This window comes from Passer domesticus, chromosome 3, assembly GCF_036417665.1.
Source record: "Passer domesticus isolate bPasDom1 chromosome 3, bPasDom1.hap1, whole genome shotgun sequence".
Taxonomy (NCBI): domain Eukaryota; kingdom Metazoa; phylum Chordata; class Aves; order Passeriformes; family Passeridae; genus Passer; species Passer domesticus.
The window spans coordinates 102,144,319-102,170,100 of NC_087476.1; the positions used below are offsets into that span (position 1 = coordinate 102,144,319).

General features: G+C 37.7%; 1 long non-coding RNA gene across 1 annotated transcript in view; it reads left to right on the top strand.

Annotated features, from left to right (window-relative positions):
* Positions 1 to 25,782, top strand: part of LOC135297322 (uncharacterized) — a 476,053-nt gene that overhangs the window by 364,586 nt on the left and 85,685 nt on the right. The window contains exons 15-18 of the long non-coding RNA XR_010359348.1: positions 1,410 to 1,505; positions 2,432 to 2,478; positions 3,201 to 3,255; positions 12,527 to 12,738. This is a non-coding gene — a long non-coding RNA (uncharacterized LOC135297322). The remainder of the gene's footprint in view (positions 1 to 1,409; positions 1,506 to 2,431; positions 2,479 to 3,200; positions 3,256 to 12,526; positions 12,739 to 25,782) is intronic.

Genomic DNA, 25,782 nt, shown 5'->3' on the forward strand with positions numbered 1-25,782 from the left:
TCCCTTCTTTTAAATTGAAATAAATAAGAAAAATATTAAATAAGATCAAACCAAGACAAACCATCAAGAAACTCGGTTATATTTAAATACATCTAGAATGAACACATGGTCTATTTTTTCATTCTTTGTGTTTTTGTTTTTCTTAATATGTTCCTTCTAACAGCATTACAGTTTTTGTACAAGAGCTACATTTTCTCCCATATAACTGATAATTTCCCATGTGGTGTTGTACTTTGCTGTAATCCAAACAGACTGACAAGCTTCTTTCCCCTTGTGTAGAAAAGCAGTTATTTTATTAAGTGAAAGTGTCAGGATAGACGTACCAGATCTATTTGGTAAATCTATGTAATACTCTGCTTTGCATTTTGAGTTTCTGCCTTTTCTTTTCAAAGTTAATCTTTCCTCTGAAATCTGTATGGCTTCCTTTCTGCACCACTGAAGTAAGAATAACAAATCTCTCCTTCTTCATATTTTAACTATCCCCTGTAACTGTAGGGATTTCTGTATGATGGCTCTCTACTACTGATGCCAGCTTTTTGTATGCATCAAGTCAAATGAGGCAACCTGTTGTTTCATCTGTTATCCTTTTCAGAACTTTCATAATGATGAACCTCCTCCATATGAAAGCTTTAGCTTCTGAGTTTTCCTTCCATCTTGGATGCAGAAATCTCATTTTATTTTGACATTACTGCTAGGCAGTCTTTCTGTGTTATATTGATTTAGGTCTCTCCATATCTTTGCTCCACAGATGCCAAGCTTTTTCTTCCCTTCCCCTCCCTTCTTTTTTTTTTTCTGTATGGCTGACAAGTCTTTTATTTATATTTTTAAAATCTAATTTGTAATGTGCATGTCAGTCCAAATTTTGTACCCTTTCATACTATTGCTTGTGCAATCTTAGCTCTGTCTTTTCTGATCAGTGTTTTTTCCCTTGTCAACCCTTCATTTATTTTTATTTTATTTGATATGTTGCATGCTATGACGTTTTTCTCATGTTTTTTATCTGTTTTTTATAATGTCCTCAGTAATTACTTATGAAATCTGAAAAAATAGCATCATCTGATAAAAAGACATTTGTACTAGAAGATATTACACTGTGTACTATGGATTTCGCAAAGTATCTTTAGGAGGTGCACTAACAAAGCTGAAATGATGCATTTTTACATGTCATTGCAGAAGAAAAAAATATTTTAAAGTTTCTCACCTACTGCTGTTTTACTTTTGAATACACCTCTCCAGTTCGTTAAAAAAGTGAATATTTTATTTTTCAAAATTATATAGAAGGGCATCAAGTTTTATTCAAAGCAAAGAAGAAAGAAGCAGAAATATTCTAAATTATTTTTTCATTTACTCCCTTGCAGTCAAAAAAATCTCACTTAAAAGTCTGTGTTGATTTTCTATTTCCTCTACAGATGAGCACTGTGGCTGTAAGAGGACACGACTCCTTAATGATTATTGTGGATAGCTGGCAACCTACAAGGCTCTAAATGTTTATTGGTATTTTAAAGGTTTGTACTGCTTTATTAGCAAGGCTCTGTGTTGTAATATGGCTGTGTTTTGTGACCTGACTGGTGAGCCAGAAAATTCCGGAATGACTGTTTCAGAGCCAGAATGGCTGTTTCAGAGCGTTGGTAGTGGGCAGGCCAATACTAAACAATTGGTTAAAGATGCCAGTTGAAATGCAGTCTACTGGCAAGAAATGAATCTTGGGCTTAAAAAATACAAAATACTTTGAAAACGTGGAATGGTGTAAGATTGTCAGAAATAAAAGTTGAAAACAAATGTATTTCCTTGTCAGGTAATATACTGTATAAGCTCTAAGTCTTTAGAAACTTCTAAATCTAAATGAAAAAATATCTGAAGATGGTTAAAATTAGCAGTATTTCAAAAATATTGTTTTCAAAATATAGCATCTCATAAATAAAATCAAATTACTATTACATATTAAGCTGTGATCATATTTGTAATCACAAAGGATAACACTATTCCAGTTTAACCAAAACTTTTATTCCGTTTTCAGTATGCTGCTTAATTGCTTAATTAACTCTTCTATTAGTATTTTAGAAAGACAGATAATTTCACTAAATGCTTTTATACTTCAGTATAAAAATTAAAAATTACATTTGATTCCTTTTGTAATATTTTTGTTGCTTGTTTGATGAATAGAGCAAAACTATGGCCCCAGTTTGGGAAGAATTTCAGGTTTGTCTTCAGATTGACTTCACTGTGTTGTAAATATGCACTTGAAAGTCAGTCAATGCAAAATGTTTTGCTAATAGATGGCTGAGAGAAGGTTGATATTGTGAATTAATCATCAAAGGGAGCATCTTATGATTCTGTGCCAGTGTTCACTATTGCAGTACCTGCTCACATTTTATACCCAACTGATGGCAGACCTGAAGGCTCAGGGTCATGTTTAATATTTTCCTTTCAGGAATGAAGCTTTTGAGGTCATGGGCACTGGATGTTTATTCTAAAAAGGTGAGCAATTTGGTTTTATTGTTGTTGATGTTGATTTATCTTTATTGGCTGGATGGCTAGAGTTTTTCTGTAGGAAGAGTGTTGTTGCTATGAGTATCATTGTTCGGAGAAGAGGACATAGAACAAGAACCTTCTCTGCTTAACTGTGCAGCTCTTTCCAAGTCATTGGCTCATATTGGCTCACTTCAGGAACAAAAGTGGATCAAATAAAATTCTTTTAAAATAAGTGAGTATATTAAAGTTAAGCCATCATGGATAAATGGATAAAATAAAAAGGAGTATGTGAGTGCTGCATTACTTAATGTGGATTAATTTTGGGGCATGACTTTCAGAAGACACTTGAGGCTTGAGTGCTGTTTGGATAGATTTTGAGTGCTGTATAAAACCATGTATTTCTTCCTGTCATTCCTCAGGAAACCATGGGGTCATACTGGAATGTCACAACAGCCATTTATTTCTTATTTATCTGTACATACATTCTTGTTTTGAATTACTTGTACTTTTATCTCATTTCACAGTTCTGAGATTCAGACTAATTATGATGGCTTTTAGTGACTATTTACTCCTGCAAAATTCTTTGAGCTTTCCTATCCCATAAGGGAAAAAAGAAGTTACATTAATTTGCATTCAGGAATAATATTACCTGTAATTTTCTAAAATGCTGTTTTAACATGGCCAAATTTCTGGGTGACTAACTGTGAAATTACTGCTTTTTTATAAAGGCTTAATTTCAGCCCATAATGGAAAACCATTATACAGTGCCCAAAGGCTGATATGGTAAGTGGCTCTCAGAGCTTTTAATTTGATAACAATTTTTGTTGAATTAGTTATCGGATATATAAAGAAATAGTAAAAAGTTTGCTCTAGTCTGCCAGAAATTTTGCTTATGTATCAGAAAGTTCTGAAAGCTGTGCCTTCATGCCAGCTGGGAGAGGATGTCTAGCCTAAACTGCCAACTGAATAAAAAAATTTTGCCAGAAACTTAAATTGCTGATTGCTTATCTGAAAGATCATTTGGCTTTTGTGTCTTACTACTTGCTAAGTGACACAGAAACACATATCAGTGTGGAAAATTATCTTTTTTTTAAACATGGACTTAAATATTTTAGGATGGTGGGCTTGCACAGTGAGAAAATGTACTTCAGGATGGGAGAGAGAGGAGCTGTCAGCACTTAAGGGACAAAGGATTCCATTCTTTTGCTTCTCTTTCCTGCAGTTGTCTGGTTTTATGCCTACCAAGGTCCTGAGCACCCTAGAGCTAGAACTTCCACTTCCTCAAACATTTTCTATGCCTTTATATTGAAGACTATTAGAAGCCAATATCCTTGCTTTACTCAGAGCTAAGCTGTATTTCTATGCCAAAGCATTCTTGCAAAATGAGTGAATTGAAGGACTGAGCCAACTCTAAAAACACTGGCAGTTGAATCCCTAATTAGGAACAAAAAGTAATAAATTGATCATGTGAAACCATGTTCCTAGAAGAAGAATATTCCTCTTCTGACTTAGCTTATCTTTGCATGCTTACCTGAGTTGAGTTCAGAAAAGGGTGGAATTTTCTTTCAAGATGACGTGTCTCTATTAAAATATCAATTGCAAAATCCTGCTGACAGTATGTGCTGTCGGAACACACTAATGTCTTCAGGAACTCAGTATTACATTCATGGCATTTTAAAACCTGCTTCAATGCATTAGTCTGAACACTGTTAGCAGAAGCAAGTGTGGATTACATTTCTAAAAAATATATTAGCACAAAATGTTGAAACTTGTTACTGTGTGGTGAGCCAAACTGGGGTTCCTCCAAGGTCAGTAATTCTTACCAATCCCTTGGAGGAATTCACCAGACATCATTAATGTTAAGACTTTTCTTTAACTACACTAGTATTACAAACTCTTAATTTTATATTAATTTACCAAAAATCATCACTCAAAATTAAAATTTAGAAGTCCGACTTTTTAGGTCCATCAAATGTCACTGCTTAAGTGAGTGTCTAAATATTGCCTTATTGACACAGCTAATTCCTGCCCCCAGTATCAGTGATTCACAGGTACTTCTGTGTTCTGCCTTCTGGAAATGTGCCTTGGCCCATGGTTGGAATCAAACCCAGATAACATCCAAACTGCTTGAATCTAAGCCACCTAGAAAAGAGCAGCTATGTGGTGAGAAATGGGATAAGAGAGGTGACAAAGCTTTGATTCCTGGTTGCCAGCAAGAATTGAAGTGTGCCTTAGTCTGCGTGACTCCAGCCTCTCACTGTACCTCCAGCATGGAATGTCATCACGCAGGAGGGGCTCTTCCTACCCCACTGTGAAACCTGTAGGCTGAGAGTATTAGTTATGGACATTTACTGGAGGGAGGCCTTGTCATATGATATGCAGATCAAGTCTTCTGTCACACTTTGATCCTCTCATAATACCAAGGGCATTTAAATATCGGAATTTTTTTTTCTCATGGTAGTCTTGAATTTTTTTGTACTTAGTTACTTAGCAGTCAGCTGACACCAGAAGTTCTTCAGGGTTTCAGGAGGTGATAAAGACCCTAACAATACCAGGACAATGCACTTTTTAGATGAAAACACTTGTTTGTTTGTTTTCTTTTTTCATTGAGTTCTGGCTCTGAAATGCAGGAATGTTGTCTAAAGACCATAAACATGTGAAAAACCTCCATACTTCTAAAATGAACCCAAAACTCTGTTGCAATAATTGAACCTAAATAAGCTTTTTTTTTTTTCTTTTGTCTTGACACCTGGTCCCATCCAGTCTAAAACAGATGTATTTTGCAGAAGTGTGTGAATATAGGTTCAGTATTTTTTACATCATGTGTTCTGCCTCAAACAGTAACTAATTCAGCAAGTCCTGCTGTGCGGGAGTCAGACTGCAAGTTCACTGGAATCTCTTCTGGCCTTGTAATAAATGAATGTATGTTTTCATGCCAGAAATAAGCTATAAATTTGGACTACTCTGAACATCCTTTGTCTCTTTACCTGACTAAAACTGAAAATATCTCTTTACTCTGAAGACAATGAAAACACGATCAGCACTGTAGAGTAATAATCAATATGGATGTGTATTATTACACTGTCACCTTGGCAGGCTATAACAAATTCATTGAAGATGTTTAAAAGTATTCCCAAATATTCCCCTAATAATTTAGGAAAATGACTTCCTTGGAAAATGCTGCTCTAAGCAGGGAAAAAAAATCTACACCATTGGAAGCTCAATGCTATGAAAACAGCATCAATTTTCTTGATGAATTTATAGTTCAGAAGCAATTTGGTGTGAGTCTTCAATTCTGACAGTACATGTGACTTTGGCTAGATGCCTGGATATAGGCAGTGAGTAAACACAAACCGGTGGAAATTATCTTGATCTCTTATGTTCTGTGCGCTAAGACAAATAATAGTAGCACTTAAATATAGCTGCCAAAGCTATCTGTAATAAAAGTACAAGAGAAAAAAAAAAACCCAAAAAACAAACCAGCAGTCCCTAAATTGAAGAATCATTGATCATTGTAGGCTGCAGTAAATCTGCCTGTGTTAAAGTTTCCTGGAATGAGATGCCAAGGATTAAAACAAATAACTCTACGGTTTGTTAGGCCTTCTTTCTTTGAAGGGCTTGCCAGCCATATAGAAAGATTAGGAAAGGTCTTAGGATGCACACAAAATTTGTATTTGTCTCAATATCAAATGCATGTGACATTGGACAGATATGAAGAGAGATATGTGAGCAAGTGAAGTTAGATCCTTGTAACCATTTTTCTTCACCTTATTATCTAAGTAGTCTTGAGTTGGCTGTCAGGTAAAAAACCTGCTAAAAAGATAATGCAGATATACAGTAGCTGGTGCACAGGGAGACATGAAAACAAATATTAGAAAGTGTGCAAAAAGCCTCCTTAAAAGCTTTTCTATCTCCTGAGGTTTTAAGAGGAGAATCAATTCAAATGCCTCTCCACTCTGTAAACATAGGAGAAAATAGTGGAAAATAGTTACATCTAATGCATTTTGGTATGGTACATCATGTTAGTGGCTTTTAAAAGGCTGATGGCAAATTTCAGAGATTTTTACAACAGTGTCTGTGGTTTTCTGTGAGACTGAATTTAGAATTTTTTGAAATATTTTGGTTTGTTTTTGCTTTTAAGGAAAGAAAGGACAAAGACTGTGTTCACTTTTGTTCTACATTTTCTCCTTAAATGCTGCACAAAATGTTGGTTTAATTTCTGTATCTGGTCTCATCAGGGAAAAGCATTTCTTAATAAACATTCTTGTTTACTTACCTCAGAGGAGCTGACCTTTTTGGGGTAACAGCAGTTTTATGTTATTGTAATTTTCTGGCTTTGAATGAAATCATTACTTCCTTGCTTTGGACAGATTGTCAGGGTTTGTTTTATAGTCCACAATAACACTTTTTCCCTATGCGACTTCAATGACTTTCCCTTCACAAAGCAGCATATATCTCTACATCTCTTCGTATGCATTTAAAATGAAGACACCATGGAAATCGGTCAGCATGTACTAGGAGAAGGGGGACATAATGCCACAGAGAGCTCAACTCTGCTCATTACAGTAGAAATCTGCATCTGTAGGAAGTAGGTCCGCATATTTGTTTGACAAGTGAAGGCTGCTTTAGGAATCTTTGACCAGAATATGCGTGAGAAATACTCAAATAACAATTTTGAGTTTTCTGTTGGTCCAGCAAGGGTTGCCAAAGGCTACATTAATATGTGTTTTCATAGTCTATCCTGCAACACCTCAAGTGTAACTTTATGATGTTGAAAATCTTTGAAAATCCTTGATAAAGTTCTTGGAAACCTTTAATTTATATCTATGAGTACTTAATATACAAGGCTTGCAACCCTTACAATAATTTACCCTTCTTCTTCCCACTTGAATGAATCTATGCAATTTTCTTTATTTCCTGATATAACCTCAGTAGACAAACTCATTGATCTTTCCCTCTAAAGAAATCTTGCTAGCCTAGAGTTCATAAAATTTGAGAAACACAGATTGCTTCAAATTATGTTCTTATTAACATTAACAGTCATTTTGTGGTGATACAGCGCAGTCTCCCAGTTCCATTCAATACATCTGGAGTGAATCATTAGCCTGCATGAGTTTTTATTAACTTTAATGGCGGTGTTTTCCTCTCTTATTTCTTTGTAGATTTTTTAATTCATTGGTGTATCCTTCTGCCTAGAATTTCTACTTCACACACTGCAATTCATATATCTGTAAAGAAATGCTGCATCCACTTAATGGTACTGCAAAGGGTATATTTGGTCTCTATTTTTCTGTTGATTTATCTAATTTTGTTATCTGATTAAACCTTTCTTCTTGTGCATTCATTTTTTTCTTAAAAACACCTTGCAGGGGCCTTTTTCTATACCTTATATTTGAACTTCCAAACATAACACATTATGTTCACTGACTCTTTTACCCACAACAATATTCCTGCTTGCAAAGAAATGTGCTGATGTAGGTGCAATTTGCCTCACATACAGGAAAAATGAGATGATACATTGCTCTTCCCTTATATCTATTTTTGCATGTGTATAATTGCATCTACCTTGAAAAACAGATTGGGTTTTTCTTCAAACAAGTATTTTGTTAACCTTCATAAGGTATAAAGAATGCTTGAAAAGAAATTGAAGTTGTAATTTATGTCTTCAATTCTGTGATTCATTGTTGATCAAATCTTCCTATAGTATTAAGGGCAGTTTGTAAATTATGATCTCATTACAAGTAAGGTTGAAATATTTAATGTCAGCCAGTGCATTTCTTTAAAAATACTGTACTTAGTAACTATTGTAATTATGCCAGGAGACATAAGAGAAGAGATTAGTGCAACAAGTGACCTAGCTTTAATAATGTCATAAGAATCTGTAATTGCAAAATTATCCACTGTGTTATGAATGTTCACTAACATAATATTCAGGTCACTCATCATTTGTAGCACTTCATGAAGTAAGCAATTATTTTTTCCAGTGTACAAATATCAAGTCCATTAATTTTAATAAGTCCCTCACTTGCAATCCTGAGAGCTGTATATTTAAGTATAGTAAAAAATGCCTTCAGCTGTGACTGAAAAACATTTATTAAAACAGACAATGTTTGACTGCCAGCTTTCTAAATCTTGGTACTGAAAGATTTAGACGTCAAGATTGAGTTAAGAACTCAGAACTGCACAAAAATCCCTGCAACCTATTTTAAAATAGATATTGACAGTATGTCCCAGATTTCTTTCTTTACAGATTGTGTGCATCTATGTCCATCCATCCATCCATCCATCCATCCATCCATCCATCCATCCATCCATCCATCCATCCATCCCAATCCATCTCACAGTATTTTAATATATCTTCAAGACTTACGTCAACCTGAACATTATAAAGAACCCCAAAACACAACAAACTGAATGAAAATGGAAAACTTGATCATAATCTGTGTGTGGGATTTTTTTCTGTCCTGTAGGAAATGTTATTATTCAGAAGAATGAGGAACAGGTCTTGTTCTTTTGCTCTCTTAACTGCACTGAGTTATTCTCAGAATGAATAAAACCCCAAATTTGCCCTGTGGATAAATCAGCTACAACAGCAGCTTTCCTTTGGGTTCCCTGGTGTTTTCTGTCAGTGTCTACATCTAGGGGCATCTGCTGGACTGACTCAAAAACCAGTGCATGATGCTTCTCCAGATCAAATAATGGCTAAGGTGTTATTATAACAGATAGAATTTCCCAGTTATTTTATATTTCTTGCCTTTTTGCTGCCTGGTGTTTAGCTTCATGTGTTGCTTGTTACTGTAATTTTCCTTCAAAGTCTTGAGAATAGGGAATTCGTTAACACATGTGAATTGAGCCAGGCACACTGTGAATCTTTCCTCTAGGTAACCTGTGAAGACAAGCAATAACATCTGTATTGTGAAATCTCAAATGAAAGAGGGCTTAAAAAACCAAAATATGCTAGGTCTGAAAACTGGAGATGCTTTGAGAGTGTATTGCCCAAGTATTATCCTATTAAAAACAACATTTGGTGTAAGAAGAGAACAATTATGTGCAAATATTTTCCTTTACTGAAAACTCTCCACCAACTAGTACCATCATACTAGGTAAAGGTGCAATTCCTCTTGCCCAATTTAGACTCTGTAATAGGTGTCTGGTGTAAGAAAGCCATTTAGACTCCCTGTACAGCTGAGAAAAGTTGAGATAGAGGAGAAACTTTGGAGAATAACTCATGTACCTTAGACAGGTTGAAATGAATTCCTTCTGAAAACACATCTTTCTTTCAAGTAACTGTAATGGAAGCCTCAATTTCTCCTTATTGAGTCTGCATGGTCATCCTGCTGACAGTGGGCTTAGACTGTATACCCAACTTTCAGGTAGCTGGTGCATCCGATGAGCTCCACCTGTATTATCTTTAGCACAGAAATGTGGTACCCTTCATCGTGCTTGTGGGGTAGCATCAGCCAGCAAGCAGACTCAAAATCATGAATCTTACAAGGGAAGTCTCTCTTGCCCTTCCTAAATAGCTCCTTAAAAAATCTCCAGCCATGAGTTTCAAAAATGTTTAAACAAAGGTATGAAATTTTCAATGATGTGTGTGAAAACAGGGTTAGACAAGAACTGAACTTTGCTGCAAACATAATTCATGATGATCATCCTGCACATCTGCTGGGTTTTTTTGGGGACTGCAGAGGTGGTTTTTCAACCTCATCTGCTTACTTCTTGCTTTCTAAATCTCCTGTAAATTCTGTTTAGTGGGATTTTCTAGGGGTGGGAATATAAAACATGCTGTCATACCAAACATACGCTTAAGCTTTCTTCAGTATTGTTAGCTGTTTAGAGCAATAAGAAAGATACTCTGCACTGAATTGTCAGGAAAAACAGTTTTAGAAGCATTACCTAGAACAGTGACTTGTCCTTTCCTAATTACTATTACCAAAGGTATTGTGTTTGCTAGCATTTCTAGGGTGTGATTTCCACCCTGTTGCTGTTTTTTCTTGCAACCTGGGCCTAATTTGTTTTGTGGTCATAACTTCCAGTTTATGTTTCACTTTCATTACCTCTTATTTTACAGCTTATTTTGCAGGCTTTGTCATTGATAAGAAATTCAGGGAAGAGAAGGTGACCTAATGGCAGCCTTTTGCTATCTAAAAGGGGGTTACAAGAGAGCTGGAGAGGAAATTTTTACAAGGGCATGTAGAGACAGGACAAGGGGAAATGGCTCTAAACTGGCAGAGTAGGTTTGGATCAGATATAAGAAGGAATTCTTTAATGTGAGGGTGGTGAGGCACTGGAACAGATTGCTCAGAGAAGCTGTGGATGCTGCACCCCTGGAAGTGTTAAATGCCAGGTTGGCTGGGGTTTTGAGCAATATGGTTTAGTCAAAAGTATCCCTGCCTATGGAGCTGGATGATCTTTAAGTCCCTTCCAACCCAAACCATTCTACAGCTCCATGATATAGATATTTTAACTAAGCTCTAAATTATTTTTCTACTTCTAATGCTACTCTTCTGTAACGATCAGTCACTAAAAGACTGCCACAGACCCTTAGTGGCTAGTTTTCCATATTATAAGTGGAAATAGTACAGAGCTGCATTCAGATCAAGCTTACCACCTTGACAAGTAAGATAATATGCTATGTTCCAGTGAAAATATTTTATATAATTGTATGCTTCTGTTAAATTATATAAAATGCATAAATGAAATTTATTATATGCTGATGAAGTGACTTACAAAAAGAATTTGTGTAAATTAAGAAATTTCTGTGGTTTTTATATTTAATGGAGTGCAGAAAACTGATGTTATTACAGTTCTCTGTGTTTGACTTGTACTGTTCTAGGGCAAATTAATTCCTGGTATAGTGCCATTAATTTAATGGGAGTTACATCAGAGATATGAACTTGTTTAGTTATTCCTAGCACCATCTGGAAATTTATAATGCCACAGCAATGTTTCACTTGCTGAAGACATGTTCATTCTTTTTGTTTAGTATGGAAAGACAGGGATTAAAAATTGAAGATCACTTTAGCATGCTCTATATCATCTTAAATTCCTTTGTAGGCTTTGTTATATTTGGATGACTAGATGTGAATTTAAACAATATTTAAATAAATGTAATAGTGCAATCAAGAAGGGACCAAATAGGTCTCAGGACACAAAACATTTTCATGAATATAAACATAACACTTTTTACAGGGAGTGGATCTGTAGAAGTGGTGTTTCTTTGGATGTTTGCAGATAGCTGTCTCTGCCTGTCCTTCCTGACACAAATTTGTGTCTCTGTTTTAGTGCTGGCATGTTGGAACTTCACTCTGAGAACCACAAAAGATCTGTCTCACAAAGTGCAGCTCAATTCTATCATGGCTTACAACATTGGAAAATTCTGCCAGAAATGTCAGAAACTTCATATTATCTTCTGTTTATTTAGGAAGCTGTGTTGTTCATTCTCATTATTTTTATTGGCATTGTGTCCAGAAATGTATTTTTAAATTATAAGAAATCCTTGTCTAGTTTTGAAATTATGCTTTATTCTTGTGGAAACATAAAATGACAGCCTAAGCTATTTCCTTTCTTCCCAATCTCCTCCAGAGTACAGACAGGAGTTGTGCTTGTAATGACTTCTGATTTCTTGTTTTCAGAAATGCACTAAGTATACCCAGGCCCAGCCATGTCAAAACCTCAGGTAGCTCAAGACCAAAGGTACAGAAACAATAGGAATATGAACAAAGCTGTGACTACCCAGCATGTGGAGATATTTTCATGCTATGTGTACATCTTTGTAACTGTGTAACAGGTAGCTCTGTCTTACACACAGTGACAACACTCCAGAACTGGTGAATTAAAAAAAAACCAAAAAACAAAAAAACAAAAAACAAAACAAAAAACAATGTACAAGTTTAATTGATGAATTACCACGCCCCAGCTTTAATGTGACATCTTTAAGACAGCATATTACAACACTTCATGCAGGTGCAGAGTCCAAGTCTCCTTGTTGTCCCATCTGGAAAAGTGATCCTTCTGTGCTGTAAGTACCTTCTTCTTTGTGTTTGCCATGCAGAGAGCACTGCTGGTCTGGGCAGCATTCCCAGCACAGCCCTCCTGCCTGAGCCCCTCAGGCAGCAGCCCCCAGGGGAGAGCCGCTGGCAGCCCGGGGAGCAATGGAGAGCAGTGCTGACAGCACCTTCCTCATCTTCAGCCTCATGGAGTCACACAAAGCAGCGATAGAATTTTTGTTAAACGTGACAGCTTCGCTGAAATACAAATATTGAAGTGAGTTAGTAAGTGTTTACCATAAATTCACTGGTAATGTAATTTCATAACCTTGCCTGAAGCTTCCTTGTCCTTGTTTTTTTGCCTATTAGGCCCTTGTTATTAGTGTGTGGTTTGTATTTACAAAACCAACAGTATTCATCAAAACTGTTCACATTTGAAATTAAATGGAAATGTTGCTGTGTAGTTCACTGAAAATTACCACCTAGGAAAATTTATATACAGAAATTTTTAGTAATTATAGTTTATTTTTATTCAGACAGGACACAGTTAAAGAAATAAAGGAATTTTTTTAAATGAATTTTTAATATAAGTAAGTTGATTATGTAGCTATCTGATGCTAGGATTATGAAGTTAGATAGTCCCATAGATGTGTGTATTTATATAAAGACAGAATTCATGCAGCATAAACCAGATAATTTATCTTTGTTGCAGTCAGCTTGGTAGACATGTTCTCTCTGGAATGCTAATAACCACCAATTTTTATGTAGTGAAAATGGAATACACTGTATTTAAAAATACTCAGAAGGAGAATTTCTTTTCAAGGACAGCAAAAACATAAAAATGTCTAAGGGGTCACTAATAGCATAAAAAACCCTCAACTTTCCCCCCAGACTGATAAGCAAAAAAAAAAACCCTCTAACCAATATATCATCTTTAAAACTGAGCTCTTTACAAGAGATTGTGATAAATATAAATGGATCCAGTGAATCAGAAAAAGTGCATTTAGATGTAAGGATGTAAAAATATATCCAAAGAATAAAAGAGGAGGGAATTGAAAAGCAAATCTAAATTTTAAAACAGATTCTAGTAAGTACATCTTCCCAAACTTTCAGTGCTATAATATTTTTTTTTTTTGCACTTAAAGAGATGCTGAAGAGGAAACTCTCCGTCCATTGCAGGGATCCTTGACATATGATTGACACGATATCACGTTGTATAAACTAATAGCAGCCAGAAAGGCGATTGATGAGTCAATCACCCCTAATTCACTGCTGCTTTGCCTTAACTTCTTTGCTCCACTTCTGCAGCTGGTGATCCACAGAATTTTACTTCTATTTGCTGGTGGAGGGCATATGCTGTAGGGACTCCTTATATCAAAGGAGCAAAGCACTGTGGGGAGCCGGTTTCTGAGGTAATACTTTAACACGAGTTCTGCTCCCCACAGTACTCGTGTTTTGTGGTAAGCATAGAATAAATTACTCCTTTTTTGTTGATGCTGGGGAAGGAGCAAATTTGTCCCAATTGCTTATCTGTTAGTAATCCTCATTGTCCTACACCTTTCCTTCTCTGCAAAACACAATCTAGCTCATTGGCTTTGACATGTCAAAAGTCAGCAGTCTCTGCTGACTGTTTACATGGCAGCATATGGCTGTGTTTAATTTTTACCACTCTTTAACCAGTGATTTCTAATGTAACATTTTTCTCTTTTGAATGATACAGCACATTTGACACTAGAGACAAATTTCAATGCCCAAGACTGCAGTAGAAAAGCAAGATTTTTGGAAGATTATGCTGTCACACACCCATACAATAGCATTTTTTGTCTTTCTTCCTCTGTTGTCCAACAGTTGAACTGCTGGCAGTCAGAATATGTTTTACACCAGGAGGTAGAGCTGAGTCAGGTGAAAGTTTACCTATAGCAGAATCCTGGCTGCATTTGGCCAAAGCATGAAAATCTTCAAATGAAGCCTCTGAAGACATGAGGTACTAAAGGATTTTACATTGCTGTTATTCATCCAAGGCTACAGGCATTGTGCCATCTCTCTTCTCCACAGAGAAATAAACTCTGACATCTTTCTCAATTCACTTTCAAGAAGATGCAAGGCTCAACAACAAAGTAGTGAATTTGTGCTTCAGTCTTAACATGTTCACCAAAAACGTATTTAATATCCAGGCTTCCATATAGCCCCGGACACTCCATATAGCCCAAGAGAAAGGGTATTCTTTGTTCAAGAGGATGTTTCTGTGCAGAAATAAGCCTGGTTCAGGGTGAAGAAAATAGTCTAGGTAGTACATAGTAGATTGCAGTAACAATCATGTCTTCTTCCTCCTCTCATGTGAATATTTCTGGAATTTTTACTTGCTGCAAATGTATCAGCCCAAGATCCCATCTACATCACTGCAACTTCCTGGTAGCCTTTCTGATTGTGGCTACTTGGAAAGAATTGAGCTGCCCCTTTAAAAGCCTTCTTTACCTGCTGGGGTGGTAACTGAGATGAACAGCACAGACCATAACTGAGGAATGCATAGGTGCATGGGCACTGATCTGAGAGCATTAGAAATGAGGCAATTCAAGAGCAAAGGTTGTTTGTTCTTGTTGTGTGGAAAAAGAACATCCAAGGTTCATAAATGTTCATGGTCAAAAGGAATGACAAAAGTCAGGGGATTCACAAAAACTCACAAAGTGTTTTTAGTAAATTACTTGTCATTGAATGTGGTATATTAGTTGCTGACCTACTATATAAGCACAGGACAGAGGAAAAGATATTAATTAAAGGGGAAAAAAAGGGGAAAGAAAGAGAGGAAAAAAAAGGGAAAATAAGGAAAGATAAATTAAAAAAAAAGAAAGAAGGAAAGAAGAAAATAAGCTCCCAATTCTGGTTCCAGCACTGATTCAGTTGATGGGATGTTCAGGATCTTGGGGGCTCTGCCCAGGCTTGGTTGGGGTACCACTTTATAGACAGGTTTTCCCCCATCAGAAGATGTGTTTACCTTTCTATGCAAATTAGTTACTATGCATAGTCTGTTCTTTCAGACCTTTCTGGAAATGGGTCAGAAGGGCTTCAGGGGTCTTGGGTGGTCTTGATCTCCCTCTGCAATCCATGCCAAATTCTCAGCCTCATTCCTGCACTTGGGCTGTACTGTATGGTGCTTATCTCCAGGAATTAGAACAAGGAAGTTTGTCCTGGAAAAGTGCTGTCCTACTTCTGCATGGCCCCCTTTTCCAGCCACATCTCATTCTTTCCTACCATGTGTTACTAGCAACATTCCTTCTCTGTTATTATCAACAATCCTTGGTTGGCTCCAAGCTGTTCAGCTCTCAGTGTTTGAGACATTAACTCCTTATCTTCTGGGCTTCCACACCGACATAGGGAAGAAAACAGACAATGTCTTGGTTACATTCTTATACAAGCTTCAAGATTTGTGTGGCTTTACAAATTTGTGAGCTAGTAAGTATACTCCCAAACCAGTGTGGCATTGTCTTGATGAGTTACCACCAGTTTGGCAGGTGGAAAAAAAATCCAAACTTAATAAACAAGCACAGATACAATTTATTGTTGCTGAAGGATTTATTTTGTTGATACTGTCGGTGTTAGTGTCTCACCTGTCTCCTTTGCAGCCTAAAAATTTTCTGTAGTGAATTACACACACTCAAAATTCCTTTTCAACTGATGTTCTGAGTGTTATAAGCACAGAAGGAGACAGAGAAAGTGAGATCTGCAGAACAAAATCTGTAGAAAGAGAGAAAAGAAACTAGCTTGGGTGAGCAGAGCTTCAGCCCTGGAAAGCCCAGATCAAAGACTTTTCATGTGTGGATGAAAATTTAACACCCATTAAAGCAAGGTCACTTTAACAAAGGTCAGTAAAATATTTCATCTGGTATGGACAAACTGATGGCTGTGATTTTATAACAATTAATTTAGTTAACAATTTGTTAACTAAACCTGGCCTCTGCTTCTGAAGCTTTATTCAAGTTTTGGAAAATAAAAAGGATAAGCAGAAAATGCAATGTCTTATCTTACAAGATCATTTTCACTATGCACCTTCTCCCATAGAAATAAAAAGAATAATAAAAATAACAGCCTAGTCTTTTGTCTTGTCAGGGTTTGAACTATCTTGCTTAATTAGGAGAGAATTAAATGGAATTTTCTGAGCACATCCATCTTTATTCCCCAGGATTATACTTCCATATGAAGAAAGGACTCTGAGGAATCCTTTCCCAGCTTTCACTGGAAATTTATTTTCAGGACCTCTGACCTCTGATCAGCTATGCCCATATCCTCAACCTCGTCCAGACAGATACTCTGTTCAGGACTGGATTCACATAGACTTTTTTGATTTTTTTAGCTTAGTCTATTTCCAAAGCAGGCACAGTTGAGAAGTCTGAGGATGAAGCTACCAATGTTTTGAAAGGATGTTGCTTGCTTCACTATGATGCATAAATAAAAAAAAAAACCTGTTTCTGTGCGACAATGCTTGATGCTGGAGTTTTGAAAGTGGAGTAGTGAGGTCCAGCCCAGCTGACCTGTTCCTCAGAAGCACTGCCTCTAAACAGCTCTGCAGGTGCAGGGCTGTCTTTGCACTTGCTGATTCCACAGAGTGGTGATGATACTTTATTTATATTCATAATAGTCCTCTGGAAACTTAGAAGAAATTACAAATCTTAGTTCCTTCTAAATGTTGTATCACTTTTACGCTATGGTATACAGACCTTAGGGCTCCCTGTCATTGCCCTGCTCTGTTCATGTGAGACAGGTTTCCCATGATTAAGTGGCTCATATGGCCCAGCAGCAGGGAGCTGTGCATCTCTGATCCCTCCCTCTCTTCCCAGCCGCAGGGCAGGAGCATCCCGAGCTGTATTGCCAGTGCCCAGCACCGGGCTCAGCTGCTTGTGGTGAGCCTTTTCTTTAAAAGCACTTATCTGCAGTGATAAAATCATACATCACCGGTGCTCTTATGCAGTGCTAAACATCTATTAACACTGACAGTCGAGTTATGAAGTGACTGCAACAATTAATTTCCATGTTTCCATTGAGCTATGCTCTGGAGGATTGTTACAGTGATTCTTTGTGAACATCTGAGCACGGGGAGAGGGGGAAGAAAGGAAGTTCCGTGTTTCAGCACTTCCACCTTTCTGCTAGACTTTGCCAAAAGGCCACTGTCTTTGGAATGCTTCCCTGTTTGCAAGTGCCAGAAATTTGATACAGTGTTATTTCATGGTTTGCTGAACAGAGGGAGAATTGCTACCAGCAGTGTGTTTTTGCAAAATCAGTGTAACATGCACTTGATTTCATGCTGTTTCAGAATCCAGTGAAATAGCTTCACTCTTTCTCTCTTTCATGATGACAAGTCATTAGTAATGTTACCAGGAGACCAAAATACTGTTGGAATAAGCACTGAATATTAAGATGAATATATCTAATGTTTCATTACATGTTGGGTCTTTTTCCCAGTAAAATAATAGCCTTAAATAATACTGCAACATTTTTTTTTTAATCCAAACTCATTAAAAATGAGTGATTGTTCTAAAGACAGGAGACAAAAAGCAGATTTTCCCAAAAGGCAGACTGCTGTCAGTCCCAGCATTTCTGTTTATAGACTTACACTTGGAATCACTCTTCTGGTTAAGGGTGTAAGAGGCTGCCCCAGTTCAGTGAGGAGCTTTAGGCTGAAGAATAGTCTGTGTTGGTAACAGTAACTTACAACAGAAACCATTAAACAGACACAGCTAAAAGGTAGTGGTCTCAATGTTTTTGGAAAGCAATTGGATCTGAATCTTGTGTACATGGGCATAGTTCCACTGAAAATAATGGAGTTATATCAGTTTATGATAAGATTTGCATCTATTGCTTTCAATAGACCAGTGAGAATTTAAAGTGGGCTTGGGAGTCATATTTTCTTCTTTCTGCAGCTGACAGAAAGGCAGGAGAGGTCTTGGGAAATGGGATTTACATGGGGAGTGGCAGAGTTTATCTGCTCAGTACAACTGTGTGCACAAGCAGCTCCAAAAGGAGCCGTGACAGCACTAGCTGTGACACCCGGGGCAAACAGCCACAACCATGCAGCACCCAGATAGCATGGCTGGATTGGGTTAGAGTGGCTGTACTGGGTCTGAATGCAAATAAAAGGTTAAAGTTCAATTCCAAGCATCCCAGAGACAGTCCTAGTCTAGCACAAAGAAAGTCTTGGTAAACACAAAATCAACTCTAAAATAAAAAAAAATGCCATAAAGCTGCTTCTGCAACTCTGAAATTAAATTAATCCAGTCAATACTTGTATTGAATGCTATACTAGGGAAATGTATACTGGAAAGTAATTAATTATCTGACTTTCTCTACCAATCATATTTGCAGCAGTGCTACTTAAGGCCTTTAAAGTGATCACACTCTGCTGTGCCAGGTGCTACAGCAATGTGTAAGAGAAAGAGTGTGCCTCTGAGATCTTTGCCACAGCTGTGCATGAAGCCCAAAAGCAGATGGATGACAGCTGAGACAGATGTCTGGGGAACTGATCCTCCATTTCACCTCCAGGGCCAGAGGTCTGGATCAGCTACTGCCCCTGAAGCATACTGCTCTTTCCTGCAGACCTTCTTCCCAAGTGTGCCTATTCCCAGGCAAGCTTGTATGCAAATTTTTAATCTGGTAAATAAGTAAAGAGTGGGAAGAGAAAGTCAGCTTGTCTGCAATTTGCCTCAGTTTACAGTGGCTCCAATGCCTTCTTCAGCCAACAGTAACTTGCAAATTCAGGAATTTGCAAAGACTGACTAAGCAGCCTCTGGAGACAGCTATGGAGGAGCTAAGGAGAAACCCTTCCAGTCAGTGTGGTCTCAATCATGTTTTCTAACAGCATCCTTTGAAAGCAATATGGCAAAAATTTAAATAACTTGCTGAAGACCACTACTCCACCAACAGAGGTGCAGCAATAGGTCTGAACTCATGGCACAAAAATCAAAAAGGCAGTTTGACAGGTTTTGTGGGAGTGACAAGTAAAAATCTCCATGGATTTATCTTAAATCCTTAAAAATAACTTTAACTAATGAAGTAGGTGACAAGACAAACTGATGCATAGGAAAATATTTGCTCTCTGACATATAGGACAAATCAACACCTGTTGTTGGCTCATTGGCTGCCACACCTGGCAGGTAATGTGTAAATTACTATTTTAAAAAAAATATTTATTTTGCAAAAAACAGAGAAATGGAATCTACCAGCAACAGAGAGCATGTATGACATGATTTATTGCAAATAAATCTTAAGGGTAAAATTAATGCCTGGCCCCTGGTGTGGTAATCTAGCAATCAGTTTTGGCGAGGTCACTCCACCTTTTTCAGTCTGCTCTCTGTCTGCTAAACAGCTTCCTATGGAGAATGTCTTTCTGTGCTACATTTGTTTATGTCATGACTCTGCAAAATCTGAATTTCAAACGGTCATTGAATTTCACACCCAGATTGAAGCACTGTAGCCTGACACAAGTTTTAGCTTCCTTGCTGCCAAATCCTCCAAACTGTCAAGAAGCCAAGAAGTAATATAGAAGGAGCAAGCCAAGAAGTAACATAGCAAGCAAAAATAAAATTCAGCCTGATCAATGCTTTAATTTGGTCTGGTATAAGTCCACCAAATGACTATGCTGGCACTAAATAAGGGAGATATAGACAGACATTGTCAAAGACATTAAAAGCACAACAAAATGCATATTTACCACATGTTTATTACTATGGTTTGTTTTTTGTTTTAATAGCTTCATAGAGCAGTGCTTGCAGACTGCATTTTGGTTACAGCACAAATTTTTCTTATACAGTTATCTCCCTACTTCCCCCTTCAGTACCTCAAGAGATTTTTCAGAGCTTGTTTATCTACCTGCAATTTTCTTTTGAAAAGATAAAATGTTTTTTTGGAGTTTTTTTCCCTGTAATTTTTTTTGTGAAACTTATCTTGAAGTTCCTCTCAAATTTCAGTTTTGCAGTGTTTCTTTTTTCTCTAATTCCTAAATTAAACATCATATCTGACCTCAGCCTCCTACTTCCCCTCTTTCAATCCTTCTGATAACAAAGGCTTCTGTAAAAGCCATCTGCAAATGAGGAGATGCACAAAAATAATGTCAGCCCTCAATTCTTCAAGAGGGCAATTTATATTTTCTTGTAAGAGCAGAAAAATGAGGGGTTTTTTGGTTAATAATTCAAAGTGAACAGTCCTGTAAATGGCCAGGAAGAAAATCTCTGTGTTCAGTTTATCAGTAAGGACTTAATTCAGTGGTTGGAAGCTAGTGGAGAGCCTGGGTCAAAAACTGGTCTGGTGCATCTGGGAAAAAGTCCAGAGGACAGATAAAAAGCCACACATACAGCTGAGTGTGCCTGCTCTCATCTTATTATCTATTTATCTCTAGATAATGTACTAAGAGGAGCATGTCCCTCCAATATCTAGGGTAAGAGGAGAAAAAAAAATCCCTGGATATGTTTCTATGGTCTGTGAGGAAGTTGAGCCTAGACCATCAACCATTATCAAGCTGAAGTTAGAAGTAGGATCCCACTGAGCAAAAGGTAAGTGATTAGACAACGTCCAGGGAGTTGTCTGACAGGCAGGCAATTACAAGCAGCACCATCTGGCCACCCCTGCAGTCAGCCTCTACCTCATGTTTTAAGGCTGTATCTTAAACTTCTGTCCCTTGTGGTTTTTAGAGTAGCTGCAAGTAGCTGATGGAATTAGTGGATCATCTGTTGGAATCATCACTGGCTCCTCAGAAAAATGACTGTCTATGCATTTTGGAAGGACCAATTAGCTTTCAAGAAGTTCTATTCATTGTGGCAACTATCTGTTTGAAAATGGCATTTAGTAAACACCTGGAATATTTGAGTGGCAAAATGATCTTTTGCTTTAAGAGTTGAAGTAAAAAAATCTGACATTTGACCTTGCTATTCTGCTTTGTGCAAACCATCTGACAGCAGAACCTGCAAGACTAGGAAGACAAACATAAACTTTGTGCTACTCCCACTGCACCCTCTCCTGTCCCTTCCCCAGCTACTTAAACAATGATGCTTCTTTTCTCTCTTTTGGTACTTCCATCCAACACCAAGTAATAATTTTGCTTCTTTGCATTTGATTTGGCTGTTTTCTGCCACTCCTCTGTCCTAATATACTGGAGTGTGCTTGGGGACAAACCTGTGAGCAATTAGGCAGACCTCAGATGTCTCCAAGTGAAGGCTGGAGAACTCAGTTATGATCAGAAAAAACTCTGGTGATAGTAAAGCAGTTGGTAGCACAATCTACCAAATTTTGCTTCAGTCTTCTGATAGCTTTGATTCTAATATTCACTTTAAAATAAAAAAAAAAAACTATTCAAGAGGATGAATAAATAGGTTGCTAAACTGATCACAAAAAATGATCAGCTAAGATTTAACAGCATCACCCAACCTGAAAGGAGCTAATTCTGGCTTTCACTACTTTAGAAAGATGGTTTTCACACCCATGGTAATTGTTACATGACTGCAAAAATTTCCCCATTGGAAAGGAAACAATCCTTTCCATACCTTGTGCTGATTTATGCCTTTGAACCACAGCCTGGTTCTCAGTGCAGTGAATAAAGAGAAGGAAGAAAAGGGGTAAGAAAGTGCAGGTGCTCTGCCAAGAACAAAGCTTGTGACACCAGAGGGCAATGTTCCTTTGTTATATTGGTTGTGGTATAAAACCACGAGGCTGAAAAAATCAGTATCACTGGCAAAAACTCTTTTTAAAAAATAACACAATTTTGAAAAACTAGAAGTTTACTGCATTGTGTGCTAAGATAGACTATCAGTTCTGAAGCTTTGCAAGACGTACAGGTACTGGCTATACAGAATGCTTTCTTAAATCAATTTTTATATTGGATCGCATGTGCAATGTCAGCAGACATGCAGCGTCAGGAGAAACTGAAAATCTCAATCACATCTGTGCTTTGGGTGAACATGGTATAAGAAATTTATGTTCACTTTCTTTGTGGTTCACAAAAAAAGATCACAAGTCTTTTTTCAGCTGAAATGGAAAACAATTGCTTGTGTAGTAACTTGGTAAAAATTAAGGTTCTAATAAATTAATAAGCATAAGTGACATTGAATGAAAAGTTAAAGAGTCAGTAATGCTATACTTTTCTTTAATAAAAAGTATTAACACAAGCATGCCCCCTTTTCCTCATGCCATTTTTACAGTGGTCTATTAGCTTTTCCTTTCCTCCAAATAAAATAAGACTGCACCGTTGGCTGCCTGATCAGGGCTGTGTTGGAACTTGTTTGCATCCTGGCAAGGTGCATGTGCCTAGGTAGAGCTGAGGCCCCAGGCAATGGGCAGCTCCACTCTGGTGCAGAGCCACTGTCTGGGCACTTAATATCTGTTTGACCTTTTTTTATGCAGGATGTGAGGGGCAATTTGTCTGTAACTGGGTAATTGGATCTCTTCAGTGAACAAACATCCTGTGCAGAAATTAAAGGTAAATCAAAAAGATATTATGAATGGCCTCAGGCAGGTGTGAGGGTGGTGCCTCTCAAACATGATTTAAACATGGCAGCATCAAGTGCTAATTTGCTGTTTTCTGTTTGTTACCTGCTGAACCAGAAGCAGACAACTAAAAATGGGGTTCACAAAGTTTTAAAGGTTTAGATGTTTCTGAAGGGGTGCAAACAGGAATATGGAAATTCACAGAATCACAGAATAAGCTGAGTTGGAAGGGATCCCCAGGATTCATCAAGTCTAATTCCTGACCCTGTGCAGAACATCCCAAAGTTGCATTGTGTGCCCGAGAGTGTTCTCCAAACCCTTCTTGAGTTCTGTCAGGCTGGTGCTGTGACCATTTCCCTAGGGAGCTGTTCCAGTGCCCAAACACCCTCTGGGTGAAGAATCTTTTCTTAATATCCTACCTAAACCTCCCCTGACACAACTCCAGGCCATTCCCTTGGGTCCTGCCACTGGTCACCACAGAGCAGAGATCAGTGCCTGCCCCTCCTGTTCCATTCATGAGGAAGCTGTAACTGCAGTGAGGTCTCCCCTCAGTCTCCTCCAGGCTTAACAGAACAAGTGACCTCAGCTGTTCTCATACAGCTTCTTCTAAAGGTCGTTCACCATCTTACAGCTCTGCTTTGGACACTCTCTAATAGCTTTTATATCTTTCTTATGTTTTGGTGCCCAAAACTGCACACCGGACTTGAGGTGAGCCCACCCCAGTGCAGAGCAAAGTGGGACATGCTGGCTGTGGCCAATGAATGCACTGTCTTTCATGTGTTTTTCAGTATCTCCCACAATAATCTCTGTATGGATCTGGCTTCATCCTGAAAGATCTTAAACTTTCTTCCCCTTCTAGGGATGGCCCAACTGCTTTGGACAAAAGTTGCATGGACATTGAGGAGGCAGAGAAAAGGCAAGACAAAGCTCAGAGGAGAGGAGCAAAGGTGCTTGAAGGTGTTCTATGCCTTATGCCCAGGTAATGCCTCCATGGGTATGGCTGTTCAGCTCCAGAAAACAGAGATAAGGGTCAAAACAGAAGAATTGTATCGTGGGATGGAGAAGGTGATGAGGTGTGATGGTTCAGTGTTTCTCCTGGTGAAAAAACTACAGGCATTGAGAAGAAGCAGCTGGTAATAAAATCAACAAGGTTTTCATAGATATTGTGAATGCTGGAAGCTTACATTGATTTGTGGAAAGCAATGCAGTAGAGTAAGAACTATATATTTGACAGATAGATAATGCCTTTTTCTCAATGACACATTAACCACAAAACTGTGGAGCTGGGAGTAACTAGTGGGAAAGAAGAACAGTGGGCTTTTCTTGTTTTTGTCCTCTTCCCTAGGTACCTACTATGGTACCCTGATGGAGACAGTCCTGCAGTGAGAGGGACTGCTGGTTTGAGCTAGTGCAGGTAAAGCTTATGAATTTAATTATATTTGTTCTTGCTTTTCCACTTTCCACTGGATAATGTCATTCCCTGATTTTGTAGAGGAAAGACAGAGAGAATATGCATAACTTTGGTTAGATGTTAGAGGTTAAATTACTTGGTTCTTCTGCCTCCCCCTGTCATCCATAGCTGCATCAAGCACATATTATCACTTTGTCTAAGCACATATTATCACTTTGTCTTAATTATCACATTATCTTCTGGGGGACTTAAAATATCTCGTTATGGCTTTTGAACTTTACTGACCTCACTTGCATGCAGGGATTATGTAGGAAAATTTGAAAGAAGCACTAATTAAAACTCTGCAGATAAATGGAAAGGGGGATAAAATGTAAGAAGGCTTGGTCAGAGGTACATTGTGTCAGGCTATCGTGATGCCTGTCTAATCAAAGATTGATAAGAATCTTCATTCACCTTTCTAGAAAAAAAAAAGGAAGCTATGATTCTGTACACAAAAGCAGTAGATCAAATCTATCTGACCTTGAGCAAAACAACTGATGCAGTGTCACATGGGAAATTATTAGCTAAAACAGTGAAGATGGAGATTATTACAGGAACTGAGATGTGGTAAGGAGCTCTCTAAATGAGAGATGACAATGAGTCATGCTGTGAGGCAAATGATCAAGCTGAAAAAGGTTACTAGACAATTTTCTCAAGGACTCTCTGGACAAAGTTTGTTTACTATTTCTAATAAAGACCTTGGCATAAAAGACAGGAGTGTGAAAATTAAATTGACTGACACATATAGGAATCATCTGTGGTGCATGGCAGTATCAGACTCTTGTATACTGACATGGTGTGATCTTGAGGATAACAAGGGTAGAAATGTGTACAGCAAGATGCAGGCTAAAGTCACATCTTGGAGCTAATAGTATCAGTCTGCGCTAGGATCTCAGTGGTGGGAAAGGACATTAGGGAAAACATCTTTAACTTCAAGAAGTCAAAAGAATTTGGCTTAGTTAGGAATGTAAAATGATGTCTCTAATGGAACTGGAGAGGGTGGTTCTCTCCTATATGTGTGTCCCAGAGGACACTGCTGGAAAATGAAGAACTAATTTACCCAAATGATGTACTTATGATAAAACTAATTGGAATGAATCAGCCATAATTCAGTTGCAGCTGCAAAAAGGAAATATTTCTGAAGGTAGAAGGTATTTCTGAAGGTATTCTAGAAGGAAAAGCAAGGAGAGGAGAAAAAACATCTCATTTTAAGATTCATCATACAATAATGTCAGCACCAATGACAGAAACTGGACTCAAAGCACTCCACTCCTTCTGTCTTTGTAATCATTTGGTTATAGGCAGTCTTGCTTTTATTCAAAGCACCCTGAATTCTTTCAGTCAGATTGAGCAGGTTGAATGGAGAGAGTTGCTATTCCAAATGCCTGTTGACATATTAACCAAGAT